Raw genomic sequence first — 12,429 nt, 5'->3', positions numbered from 1 at the left:
ACTCAGACTGAGGGAAACTGTCATGGCGGCGCCCATGCCGCTGCCCGTCGGGAACGCGGCGTGCCTGCACGCCTGCTGACAACAGGAGCGTTCCCAAGCCTAGGATGACATCCAGCGACAGGGAGACCGGTGACAGCAAAACGCAGGGACCCTGGACGGAGTGCGCACCGACGGACAGGTGCAGCTGTGGTAAGTCGATTCCTGACAATTCGGTTCCACGGTCGTGTTTTGGATTCGGATGCGTTTTGGCAAAACCACCTATTTGGATTTTTGTCGGGATTCGGATGCATTTTGGATTCAGGTATTTAAAATAAAAAACCCTCAAAAACAGCTAAAGTCTTAGAATTTGGGGGTAATTTTGAACCTATAGTATTATTAACCTCAATAAGGTGCCCATCATTTTACTTTGATCACTTACGCTTTTAACTTTAAGCTAGCTTAGCACTACAAATAAAGACACGGACACCAATAGCTAGATTTAAAAGGTCAGATGGCATTTACTGATGGCTGACCGGAACTATATACTAGACTTTATGTTGGAGGATAGCAAAAAAAAAGGCGTTACCAAACGCCAGCTCTAGTCATCTAATTATACCACCGGAAACTGAGGAGCTTCCGATTCTCCAACTGCAGGGTAAGGACACAATCGCCGCCTTTACAAAAGAGGATGCCCACAATGACCACTTAGGCTTTATGACCACTGGCTAGTAGCACCTCTCCGGCCATAACGAGGTTTACCAAACCACGACCGCCATCCCCAGAAAAACAGAAAACAACCTCGTAAGCTAACTCAAAACCAAAAAGTCCCATCAAGAAAGAACCACCGACCACCCCGGGGAAAAAACTAACATGCTTAACATTGCAAAAAAAAAAAACTGTGGGCCCGGAGAACCAGCAAAAGATGCCTCACTACCAATCCACCCAAAGCTACAAAAACAAAACCACAGAGCCACCGTCTCATGGGCCCAAACAGACAGCAGAGAAACCGCTGCACCCCTACAATAACAAGGAACTATAATCCTCTCCGGCCAATGAAAGCAGAACGCCGCTAAACAGCCAGTGAGTGCATAGAGCAACAAAAGGGGAGCTGATAGCAAATATGAGGTAGAAGCCTACAAACACGACCCAACTCAGTACTGACTAGGAACAGGATGACCGAAACGGGTGACACCACCTACCTACCCGGTAGAAAAGAAAACCCCACCAAATAAAGCCCACGCAAGCCATGAGCTCCTAACCCACAGACCACCCCGTGACCAAAACCACAGCAGTTCCTCTTGACATAGGATGCAAAGCCGCCCCAATTATAAAAGTTGCCCAAATAGGCACACGCTACAGTGTGTCGATAGCATCTGAAAAAGAAAAGATCCCTAACACCTGTGACTAGAACAGACAATAAAACGAGAAAACTCAAAAAACCTCCCGTGGAATTTTGATAAGCCAATTGTAATTAGGCCCCCTCGGAGGAAAATAAAAAAATTTGCTTCACCCCCTCAATTCCTGGACGCTATCCGTTCAAAAACTGACCGGTAATTAGAACTTTGGGTTCGCGCAACAGGCGCAACTAAGACCTTACAAACATAGACAAAACTTATACATGCAGATAACCAGTGGCCAAGCACCCGAATCACAGCCGCCGCCATCCACGCAGCTGCCTCAATCCGCAAGGACCAGGTACCATAGCCCTAGAGCCGCAACCAAACGCCTTTCGAAAAAGGCGCTACCAACTCACCACCATCCGTCATGGAGCATAATACTGACATAACTAGGAGGGGACATCCCACCACCTCCTAAAGCATAACCCGCATTGTGCAGGACTCACCACCCTTTATTCCAGCAGAGCAATGGACAAAACCGCACGGGAACATCCGTAGTCTACCTGCAGGGGGAAGACACACTCGCCAACCGACCAAAAAGGGGGGTGCTCTACAAATGACAACTTATGCACACCCTTGACCGCTGGCTGGTAGCGACTTTCCGTCACTCCGGAATATAACGTACACACCCAGCGGCCCAGCACCTGAATTGCTTCCAATGATAAAACTGCTGCTGCAGCATGCGTAACTGCCCCCATCCACAAGGAATGGGTACCATAGACCAAAAACTTTATCCAACGTACTTAAGTTGGATACCATGCAGATGCCCAGCGGCCCAGCACCTGAATCTCTGCTGCTGCCAAACCTGCCACCGCAGCATGCGCAGCTGCCCCAAACCACAAGGAACGGGTACCCTAGTACCAAAACCTTAAAACAATGCAAATTCCCAGTGGCCCAGCACCTGAAATGCCACCATCAAAGAACCTGCCACCCAGCACCCGAATCGCTGCCGCTGAAGAACCCGTCGCCACAGCAAGCGCAACAGCCCCAATCCGCAAGGAATGGGTATCATAACCCGAAAACCTTATCCAAATGTACAGAGGCGTATATCACCAGATTCCCAGCAGCCCAACACCAGAATCGCTGCCGCTGAAGAACCCATTGCGGCAGCAGGCGCAACAGCCCCAATCCGCAAGGAATGGGTATCATATCCCGAAAACCTTATCCAAACGCAGAGGCTGTATATCACGCATATTCCAAGCAGCCCAGCACCTGGAAGTTGCCTCTGAAGAACCCGCCGCCGCAGCACACATAGCCGCCCCACTCTGCAAGGAAAGGGCACCCTGGTCCCCCCACTGCAAACCCCCAGCAACCACCATAACCGTATCACTGCAGAAAAACTGAAAAACTAGAAAAGAGGACCCAGGAGATCACACAAAAGAAAACGGCAATCCCCTAACGGACGCACTGGACACATTCCCTCGCCACTTGCAATGGGCCACCAGACATATTTGCCTGTACTCCAAGGAGCAACCAACAACCCCAGTCATCCCCATCCTCTGCAGAATGGGCAAGGCCGCACAGCCTCTGGTTGTACCACAATAAAATGTCACTGAATGGCAAGCCGGAGTACAAAAACGACTTGCCACCGGCCACCAAACCACTGATCCGGAACACCCCAAAGAAAACCAGCGCCAAAGATATCCCGAACCGTGCAACCACATAACCAGACTACTCCCTGCCCGGCCGGACACCTAACAAGACCACCAACCACTTTGAATCGACGGGCCCACCCAAAACTGCAGGCACAGGGTGCCCCTTCGCCCATCCGTCAAGGGCCATGGACAGTACAAAAGACCTGGTGGGATTCGCCAGCTGTAGTAGTATGGAGCGAAAGAAGAGCCCGCAAGGGCAGACGCCCTGGCCGCCCTAGACCTGCCCTCCCGGGAAAACGCCCCAGACAAAGGCCATCAAAGTATCTAAGGTGACCCAGTAAAAACAAATTTGCAGGAGTAAGCAAACCTACTCAAGAAGGCCAACAAATCACGGCAATCCGAGCCATCGTCCGGAGCATGGACGAGCCAATACTGGCCCAGCCAAGTAGCCAGACCAACTCGACCATCCGCCAGACACAAGTCAGGCATGGAAAGAAACATCCACAGCCGCCCCAGGCACCGACGCACCGAATGTAGCAAAGTGGAAATGCAACCACGTCTCCGCCACCCCATCGGCCATGCTTGGGTCGCGTTGCCAGTAAACACACATTTCGCGCTGCAAACATAGGGAACCAAATGACATAACAGGGGGAGGGCCAAAGGGGAGGACGCCTGAAGGACAACAAGCGGAAAAAACATACCCACAACCGAGAATCAGCCCTGTCGGGACATAAAAGAAAGCCAAGTACCAAAAACATAGCAAAGCGGGATTCCAACCTATGCCCGCTATAATAGTGGAAAAACAGCACCCTACCACGGAGCCACTGGCCAGCACACCTAAAGGTAGGGAATAAGACTGAACCCCTGCCACTGATCTGGACCGTCCGAGTCACTGAAACTATGCGATTCGTAAGGAGCTGAGCTAACCTACCCGGCACCCGGGTGACCCAGAGTAAACACTAGTAGGAGGACTAGAAGAGGAAAGCTAAAGGAACAAGAAACAACTGCATGCTCACCCATATCTGAAGAACCCGGAACCTTGTCAGCCTCCCCAGCTGCCGATGATCCTGCTCCACATGCCACCTGCGGACACCGACCCGGAACTCCCCTCGACCTCCGACTCCATGCCTGCTCTGAAACTGCAAACTCATGGGGAAACAACAACCAGGGTTACACATGGGTAAAAGCGCCACCAACAGCAGACAAATGCGGAAGGAGGGGGGGTGGCAGCGCCTTACTGGAAACCGGAGACTAGCCAGGAGGTAAGGAGGGGGGGCAACAAACAGGATGCTGCCCAATAAGGGTAAAGAGAAACCACGCAACCTATATGAGAACGGGAGTATCCTGCCAAAATAATGACCGCGGGGCCGGCCTCCAGTGAAACTAACAAGACTCCGCAAAATTATGGGGTGCAACGAAGGTTGAGTCCCACCCAGGACCCATGGAGGCTAAACCCAGAACTGAAACACAAAAAATATGGGGAAAAAACAGGAGCCACATGTTATGATTCTAGTACTCAGGTCTGGGGTGATCTTATATGAAAGGACCTGAATACCAGAACGTAATGCTAGGAAAGGGGAAAGGAATTGGAATAGCCCCTGGCGCCCTATCTCCGTTGTCTCGCCCATGCTGTCAGTACACTCTTGCGAGACTATGGTTGCTTGAGCCCATGGCAGCCGCGTTTGAAGGGCGGATTACGTCTGCCCAACTCCGATGCCCCCTCAGGTCTTAATGAGAGACAAAGAGTGAACCGAGACAGGGTGATAACAAGGGGCCTTCTAACTAAACAACAAGGCCAGGGGCTACTAACAAACCTAAAACTAAAGTATGCGCGGATTACCGCCAGGGAAAAGAACAACCAAAATACTCCACTTGTCCACTCTCCTACACGGCACCGCCGAGTTCCGGAGAGGACTGTGGAAGCGGAAACCTTTGCAAATGCTCCAAAACCAGAACACAATATAAAGCGGCCTAGGCCGCAGCACGCGGCAGAGCCGCCACTCACGAAACCAAACGATATCCTCTAAAGACTGCCACAGATAATTGAGGACCAGGAGAACTGCTTGGGATGAGATGACAAACACCAAGACTCAGGAACTCAGAGGACTGGAATGACCGGGCACAGCAGACCAGGAACAGACGTTCACCAACATGAGCAGCATGCAGGAAACTATCACCAGCGTCTGTGTGAGGCACTGAGAAGGCATTTATCAGGGAATCCTCCAATCAGAGTCCAGAGCCTGATTACAAAGAATGTCGTGCAGCTGCCCTGCTGCACGACCAGAAAACATGTGTGCACAGTTAATTAATCAACCCTGCAACGGGGAATGCGGTCCGATTGTGGCGTCCCCGTTGCCAGGGTCCCGGCGGCTCGGCGCGCCCGGTGTCCCAGCGTTGCTAGGGAGCCGGCGGCTCAGCGCACACGGGGTCCTAGCGTTGCTAGGGACCCGGCGGCTCAGCGCGCTCGGCGTCCCTGGTTGCTAGGCGCCGGGCCGGGAGGAAGTCCCAGACCGCGGCGCCTAACAGTACCCCCCCCCTTGAGGAGGGGTCAACGAACCCCTAAAGCCAGGTTTCTGAGGAAATTCCTGAAAGAATAATCTCTTGAGTTTAGGGGCATGTAGATCCTTATCCAGGACCCAAGGCCTTTCCTCCGGACCATAGCCTTTCCAGTGAACCAAAAAATAAAGCCGGCCCCGGGACACTTTAGAATCTAACACCTTCTCTACCTAGAACTCCTGTTGTCCCTGCACATCCACTGGAGATCTACCCTGGGAGGTCCTCCGAGGAAATCTGCTGGAAGAAACATATTGTTTCAACAGGGAACAATGGAAAGTATTTCCAATTCTGAGAGATCTTGGCAAGCGTAGCCGAAAAGCAACTGGATTGACCTTCTTAATGATAAGAAATGGTCCAATAAATTTGGGTCCCAGTCTAGCCGAGGTTTGTCGAAGCTTGATGTTGCGAGTTGACAACCATACCTTATCTCCCACCTTAAAAGTGCAAGGACGTCGGAGCCTATCAGAAAATTTATTTTCTTGGAAGGCCACTTTTCTGAGGGCAAGGTGCACTTTTCTTCAAATTGCTCTGAGGTGGGAGGTTAAGGTCAACGAGGAAACTGGAGAATGATGGAAAAAAGAGTTGGCTCTAGGATGAAAACCAAAGACTGAAAAGAATGGAGACTCCTTGGTTGAGGAATGACAAGAGTTATTATAAGCAAATTCGGCCAAAGGAAGAAACTCGGACCAATCATTCTGGAGTTTGGCCGAATACAAGCGTAAGTACTGTTTTAATGACTGGTTGACTCGTTCGGTTTGCCCGTTAGACTGTGGATGGTAACCCGATGTTAAAGACAGTTTCATCTTCAATGAGGCACAAAAACGTTTCCAGAATCGTGCAATGAATTGTGGACCCCGATCAGAGACAATATCAGTGGGCAAACCATGGAGCCTGAACACATGGTGGAGGAACAAAACTGCCAACCCTTGAGCAGAGGGTAATCGGGGAAGAGCAATGAAATGAGCCATTTTACTAAAACGGTCCACTACCACCCAAATGACTCGCAATCCGGCTGAAAGGGGAAGGTCCACCACGAAATCCATGGAAATATGAGACCATGGCCTGAGAGGAACGGCTAAAGGCATAAGTTGCCCGATAGGCAACGAACGAGGAACCTTATGCTGTGCACAAACCTGACAGGAATGGACGAATTCCTTAACGTCTTTAGAAAGACTAGGCCACCACACTGAGCGAGAGACTAACTCCAAGGTCTTAGTGATACCCGGATGCCCCGAGACTTTGTTGTCATGAAACTCAGTTAAAACAGTGCCTCTCAAAAATTCAGGGACAAAAAGACGACCAGCAGGAGTAAGTCTAGGAGCTTGGTGTTGAAGCTGGTTTAACTGAGTAAATAAATCCTGTGTGAGGACTGCCCGGATGACTGAAGATGGAACTATGGGGGTAGTAACAGGATTGCTATTGTGAACTGGAAGAAAGCAACGTGACAGGGCATCAGCTTTCGTATTCTTGGAACCAGGCCTGAAGGTGATTATAAACCTGAAACGAGTAAAAAACAATGCCCAACGTGCCTGCCGAGCATTAAGCCGTTTAGCTGATTCAATATATTGCAGGTTCTTATGGTCAGTGAAAACAGTAATAGTATGCCTAGCTCCCTCCAGCCAATGCCTCCATTCCTCGAAAGCCCATTTTACTGCCAGTAATTCCCGATTACCAATGTCATAGTTGGATTCAGCGGAGGAGAATTTCCTGGACATGAAGGCACAAGGATGTAACTCCTGAGACTTCGGATCTTCCTGAGAAAGGATAGCCCCCACTCCAACCTCTGAGGCATCAACCTCCACAATAAAGGGAAGCTCCGGATTAGGATGTCTGAGGACAGGAGCTGAGACAAAGGCCTGCTTCAAGGCCCGGAAGGCTAACTCCGCTTCATGCGACCAATTGGAGGGATCCGCTCCTTTTTTGGTCAAAGCTACTATGGGAGCGACCAGGTCAGAAAAAGTATGAATGAACCACCTATAATAATTAGCAAACCCTAAAAAGCGCTGAATTGCTTTTAAATTAGTGGGTTGCGCCCAATTAAGGATGGACTGGAGTTTTTTCGGTTCCATGAAAAATCCCTGGGGAGAAATAATGTACCCCAAGAAAGACACCTCTGTGATGAGAAAATCACACTTCTCAAGCTTGGCATACAAATGATTCTCTCGTAATTTTTGAAGAACCAGACGCACCTGGGTAACATGTTGTTCCATAGACTCAGAGTATATCAAAATGTCGTCGAGATAAACGACCACGAACTTCCCAAGGAAGTCACGGAGAACATCGTTAATGAGGTCTTGAAAAACCGCCGGAGCATTTGACAGGCTGAACGGCATCACCAGGTATTCATAGTGACCCGACTGAGTGCTGAAAGCCGTCTTCCACTCATCCCCAGATTTTATTCGGATGTGGTTGTAAGCCCCCCTAAGATCAATTTTCGAAAAGATCACGGCGGAGCGTAACTGATCAAAAAGCACTGAAATTAATGGCAAAGGATAGGTGTTTTTTACAGAGATCTTATTCAGAACCCTAAAATCAATACATGGTCTAAGTGACCCATCTTTTTTCTCAACAAAGAAAAATCCTGCACTCAACGGAGATTTTGAAGGCCTAATAAAACCTTTTTTAAGGCTTTCCTGAATGTAATCATTCATGGCCGTGGTTTCTGGCCTGGACAGGGCATATAATCTCCCCTTAGGCAAAGTGGCACCTGGTACTAACTCAATTGCACAATCGTAGGACCGATGGGGAGGCAGAATGTCCGCATTGCCTTTGGAGAACACATCGGCAAAATCCTGATATTCCACAGGAATAAGCTCTGGGACGATTGCTGCAACCTGGACTGGATAAGAAATACATTCCTTAATACAAAAAGGACCCCATTGGGAAATCTCGCCGGACCGCCAATCAATGGTGGGATTATGAAAGGCAAGCCAAGGGTGACCCAAAACTACAGAAACTGCCGGACAATGTGTAAGGTAGAATTCTATATCTTCAGAATGTAAGGCTCCTACTGTAAGTAATACAAGAGGTGTGCGGTGAGTAATTATCCCATTGGAAAGCGGACCCCCATCTAACCCGTGCATGGTGATACGTTTATCCAACGGTATCTGTGGAATGCCTAAGGCCTTAGCCCAAGTTAAATCCATAAAATTTCCTGCAGCTCCACTGTCGACAAAGGCCGACACCAATGAACTGAGGCTGCCAAAGGAAATCTTAACAGGGACTAAGAGAGAGTCATTTGAGGAGATAAGCTGCAGACCTAAGTGAACCCCCTCACAATTCACTTGGTCAGAGCGTTTCCCGACTTGTTCGGGCAGTTGCGAGCAATATGTCCCTTACCACCACAGTACAAACAAAGACCAGAACTTAATCTTCTGGTTCTTTCCTCTGGGGACAGCCGGGAGAGACCCATCTGCATGGGCTCCTCGACGTCCTCAGGAAAGGTGTAAACACAAGGAATAGGCCTAACAGTTGTTCCTCTTTCAGCCCTCCGCTCTCGGAGACGACGATCTATTTTTATAGCAAGCTCCATGAGTTTGTCGAGAGTCTCAGGAGCGGGGTACTGGAGGAGACTGTCTTTAATAAGGTCAGATAAACCGAGGCGAAACTGACTGCGCAGGGCCGGGTCATTCCAGCCACAGTCGTTCGACCAACGGCGAAATTCGGTACAATACACCTCTGCTGGATTTTTACCTTGTTTGAGAGCACGCAGGTGACTCTCAGCTGATGCCTCTCTATCTGGGTCATCATACAACAGACCTAATGATTTAAAAAAGGCGTCTACAGATAACAAAGCAGGATCTTCAGCTTTTAACCCAAACGCCCAGGTCTGTGGATCCCCCTGGAGTAACGACATAATAATCCCAACCCGCTGAGATTCAGTACCAGAGAAACTAGGCCTTAAACGAAAATATAGCTTACAAGCTTCTTTAAAATTAAAAAAATCTTTTCGGTTACCCGAAAAATGGTCGGGTAAATGCATCTTTGGTTCTGGGACCACCCTCGGGGAGGCTCGCAAAAGATCTTCCTGCGATCTCACCCGAAGAGAAAGGTCCTGAACCATCTGAGTAAGTTCTTGAATTTGGTTAACTAAAAGCTGACCGGGATTTGGTCCTAACCCTGCCGGATTCATGAAGCCGGTTAACTCTCACCAAAAACTGAATGGGAAAAAATTTAAAACCCCCTTCTTTTTTTTTACGTTTTTGGCCGGTCCAGAGCCTGATTACAAAGAATGTCATGCAGCTGCCCTGCTGCATGACCAGAAAACATGTGTGCACAGTTAATTAATCAACCCTGCAACGGGGAACGCGGTCCGTCCGTGGCGTCCCCGTTGCCAGGGTCCCGGTGGCTCGGCGCACCCGGCGTCCCAATGTTGCTAGGGAGCCGGCGGCTCAGCGCGCACGGCGTCCTAGCGTTGCTATGGACCCAGCGGCTCAGCGCGCTCGGCGTCCCTGGTTGCTAGGCGCCGGGCCGGGAGGAAGTCCCGGACCGCGGCGCCTAACACCACAGACACCGGAGGAAGTGAACAAGCTCTGTGGGACAAAACGCGTTTTCCATTCCAGTCACAGCGGGTCCACCGGTTCCAACAGCAGCACATGAAATTGCACCTCATTTTCTGAATATATCCAGATCAGATACATCCATTTCCCGGCTCCATCGAATCGCCGGCTCCAGCCGCAGCACTTGAAATTGCACCTCTATTACTAGATGCATTCAGGTTATGTGTATTGACACCAATGATTTATTTCTAATCAGTGTTACGGCGTCGGGCTGCGACGGGTCCGCTGCTTCTTGCCGCAGTACAGTACATTATATTCAGTATTGTGGGTACACTTATATGTACGCTTTGCACTTGCTATACTTAGAGATTTAATACCTTGAGATCTACTATATGTATGGTGATACTGTTGCCCTGAACTTAAACGGGTTCGTCCTTCTTAGCTGCAGCTTCAGGAAGTGCACTTCTATTTAATGGACACATTTAGGCTACAGTGTTAATGTTTATATTCTTTTGGTACAATGACCTATGTGTAATAATTTATTCTCTTGTCCTCTGACAAGTATCCTCAATCCCAGGGAGCTCTGGTAGGTATAATCATAGCCAGCATCTAATGAATGTCCTCTTTAAATTTTGGTTGTCTACACGGCCATTGTAATAACACTGGCCTCTCTCTGAGACGAAAGAACCTCTCATATACATATATATACATTTTGGGAGTATCTCAATATATGTCATAAATAATCTGTGAGGTCTCTGGTTTTCATCTCTTTTCATTCCTGTGGACTCTCATCTATGATCCAGGGGCACAATACCACAGATGTGGGATTTGATGCATCCTGCCTAACATAGAAAGCAGATCCACACCTGCATTCTTGTGATCTAAATATCACACTCTCTTATACAGGTGCACTCTCATTGAAGTCTGACCCACTCTCTCTACTATCAAACCACACTGCTAATGCCCGAGCTCGTCCGATCTTGGAAGCGAAACAGTGTTGGGCTGGGTCAGTACTTGAGGAGGAGACTCACAGGGAATACCCAGTGTTGTAGAGTACCAATCATTTTACATGATGTGCGGTATGTGACATCAACTGCAGCATCACCACTTGTCTTCAATTTTTTCAACAACCTTTTCTTGTTACTGCATATAGTCTATCCTAAAGGATAAATCGCAGCCATTTGTGTAATAGATTTCCAAAATATTTGTGCATTTTTTCTGACAACCAGTATGAACTCTGTACTGTCTCGTCAATCATTTTGACCCTGACTACACAGACGTTAATATTTGATTGACCATATTATGGTTTCATTAATACAGACTGTCTGTACTGGTCAGGTTGAAATGGGTGTAAGACTCCAAAGTGTCTACATCCTTTCTTATCTCACTTCCTGAGACAGGACCAGAACATTTTATATATTTCTAATGTGCACGGAATTCATTTTGGATCATACTGTGTGCGATGGGCAATCATATTGATTTTAAGGAATATCCTAATAAAGTTATGTTTTATCAGCATTTCTTATGATTTGATAATCATTGAAATTTATTTCAATCAGTAAAGAGTGCGCCCACACAAGAGCCTTCTGTCCTCTCCCCTTTTTTTGACATATGTTTTTTCTGGCTCTGGGCGCTCCACCAAACTGGACACAGATTTGAAGATTTAATATAAAATCGTCCATTTTTGGTATTTTGATATCATATTTGTATCTATGCTTGACCAGTGCCGGGTCGCCCCACCTTTTGCTCTAGCCACCGGTAACAGGAAAAGGGGTGAGACCCGCCCAAAATAGGTGGAAAAAACCTGCCTATATAAAACCCCTCGGGAAGGCTGAGCAGGGTGTGTGTGCGGGGGGGGGGGGGGGGAAGCCCGGCAGCGCGAGTGTTACGTTCTCTGTGCTTAGGACGTTAGATACTGACTGGGAAAGTCCTGAGCACAGGAACGTTCAGCAGCAACCCCTAGGAACCTAACTCCGTTAGTCCACCCGTGTGGTCAGTCTACGCCTGCGAGACTATGTGTTCTTGGGCCAATGGCAGCCGCGTATGAAGGGTGAATTAAGTCTGCCCAACTCCGATGCCCGCCGGTCTTAATTGGACAGAAGGCATAAACATGAGACGGGGTGGGAACAATGGGACCTCTAACTAAATAAAACACAGAGCTAGGGGCTACTACAGAACACAAACAAAACGTATGTGCGGCACGGCCGCCAATGGAAAAAGACAACAAAGGTTATACTGTCCACACCCTACACGGCACCATCGTGTACTGGGGAGGACAGCTATGGTGGAAAACCTCAGCAGAAACACCAGCAGCAAGTATAACAGAAAATACTACAGCCTAGGCCACAAGACGCGGCAGAAGCCGCTACTCACAACACCAGGGGAAAAAACCACAGGTGAACG

General features: G+C 48.7%; 1 pseudogene; it reads left to right on the top strand.

Moving 5' to 3' along the window:
- Positions 1 to 10,962: 10,962 nt before the first annotated feature.
- LOC134898029 (5S ribosomal RNA) lies at positions 10,963 to 11,081 on the top strand (annotated as a pseudogene).
- The last annotated feature ends 1,348 nt before the right edge of the window (positions 11,082 to 12,429 follow it).

This window comes from Pseudophryne corroboree, chromosome 3 (assembly GCF_028390025.1).
Source record: "Pseudophryne corroboree isolate aPseCor3 chromosome 3, aPseCor3.hap2, whole genome shotgun sequence".
NCBI lineage: Eukaryota > Metazoa > Chordata > Amphibia > Anura > Myobatrachidae > Pseudophryne > Pseudophryne corroboree.
Note: the sequence above shows the minus strand (reverse complement) of the source record. Positions and strands in the feature narration are given on the sequence as shown.